The following is a 2063-nucleotide window of genomic DNA, read 5'->3' on the forward strand; positions in this document are numbered from 1 at the left end:
GCCCAGTTTCAGCCTCAAAGTCCTGACACAGTTCTGTCCCATTGCAAAAAGTGATGAATCGACGACGAGATAACAAAGTTTAATCGGCAACAAAGTAATGGGTCGACTGATCATACCTTCAAGCTTCAGAACAAGTTTGGCGGCGAGTTGCTCCAGACAGGACTCTAGCTTGTTGGTCTTGGTCTTAAGGCCGCCAACTTCAATGGTCAGATTTTCCTTGTCCTTTTTCAGTTGCTTGACTTCCTGATTGGCATCTGAGATGGCAGCCTTCAGCTTCGCGTTCTCCTCCTCCAGTTTGCTGACCGAAGCCAGCTTCTGGTCTGCAAGCTTCGTCTTCTTGCGTGCTTCCTTCTGAGCAGCTGCCAGATCCAGATCCTTCTGCTCCAAAGCCTCCTTCATCCTCTCTAAAGAAACAACACTCTTCAGATGAGACTGAAGTTGACGATTTTCACTACGCACATCTGCTCATGTGAAATCACTCGGTTCAAAGAGACTGAAGGAAAAACTAGCGCGAAATATGAAGCTACAAAACAAACAGGATGGTCGAGTGATTACCTCCCATGATGGCCGTTTCTTGTTGGGCAGTCTTCAGATTCTTCTTCGCAAGTTCAAGGTCAAGTTCAACGCTGATATGTTTCTTCTTTAACTCGGTGAGCCGATCTCCAAGATCACAAGACCTCTGCAGCCAGAAAGACAGACATGTCAGTCGATAGATCGAAGCGCCGAGTGAAAGCAAAGAATTACTCTAAGACTACTGCCGAATCAAATATTCAACAGTAGTCTCGGGGACTACACCCAGTGGGTGCACTTAGCGTGCCCCCACTGGATCAGATCAATACTCAGCAGGAGTTCAAAAAAAAGAAAGAGAGACACATCATTAGACCTCGGTCGACTGCCAGCAGCCGACCGTGGTCTCGGGGACTACACCCAGTGGGTGCATTCGACGTGCCCCCACTGATTCGAGAAGTGATTCGAGAAGTGCAAAATTGAAGATTTCCAGAGTTGTAAACAAAGGAATACCCAGTGGGTGATCAGATATAAAGTGACATTCAAAAATTTCAGTCGGAATTTTGCTGACCTAAACATTGGTTTGAAGAGCAGTGCTGGCGTTGTAAGCTATCTGACTGGCTTCATGCGTCACTTTCACCTGCTCCATAACAAGGTTTGCCTGGCGAAGAGCTTCCCTAGCGGCACCCGGCGAGTCGTCTGGAGTTTGATATGTAGCAAAGAGGGATGGCTCCAGAGGGGTCGAAGTAGCTGCTGGGGCAGATGAGTGGAGCTGCACCGGTGCAGCAGGTGTCTGCGCAGTCGACCCCGATGGACGATCAGTCGTCAACGGGTTAGCGAATGTGACGTTGGTCCGGACTATCACTTCAGGCACCGACGTCGACTGAGGGACCTGGACTTCAAGCTTCTTCCTGCTTGAGCTTCCACTCTTCTTCTTCCTCTCCTATAGAGGTACTTCTTCTTCTTCGTCATCAGGAAGCACAACGATATCTTGTGGAGCTACATAAGAAGAGAAATGTTAAGTTTTCAGTCAATTGGCCATCCACTCGACTAAACAGAACTCGGTCGAGCGAACTTACCAGCTCGTGAGGTGGCCTCTTCGTCTCCTGCCGCCTTGTCGACATCCATCACTACTGGAAGCTAGAAATTTGCCATCAGCCAGCTCTTTGCCATCAGCCAGCTGATGGCAAAGAACGTCTTTGCCATCTGCTTATAAAAACAGATGGCAAAGAACTGACAGACGGCAAAGAACATGGTTGCCATCAGCCAATTCTTTGCCATCTGCTAGTGGATGGCAAATAATCTTCGCCATCTGCCAGCAGATGGCAAAGAGGTTGGCAAATCCTGTGACCGTCAAGAGTGTAACGGCATACCAGCCCCACCTCTTTGGCAAAGAGATGGGTTATTTTTTTCTAGGTAAAAAAAACCGTGGGGTTATCCCCTCCCTCCCTCCCCTCCTCTCCCTCCCTCCCACGCATCTCACCCGCCGCCGCCCAAGCACCCCGCCGCCCCACCACCCCGCCGCCCGCGCCCGCACCACCCGCCGCCCCACCACC

Source organism: Triticum dicoccoides, chromosome 3B (genome assembly GCF_002162155.2).
Source record: "Triticum dicoccoides isolate Atlit2015 ecotype Zavitan chromosome 3B, WEW_v2.0, whole genome shotgun sequence".
Taxonomy (NCBI): domain Eukaryota; kingdom Viridiplantae; phylum Streptophyta; class Magnoliopsida; order Poales; family Poaceae; genus Triticum; species Triticum dicoccoides.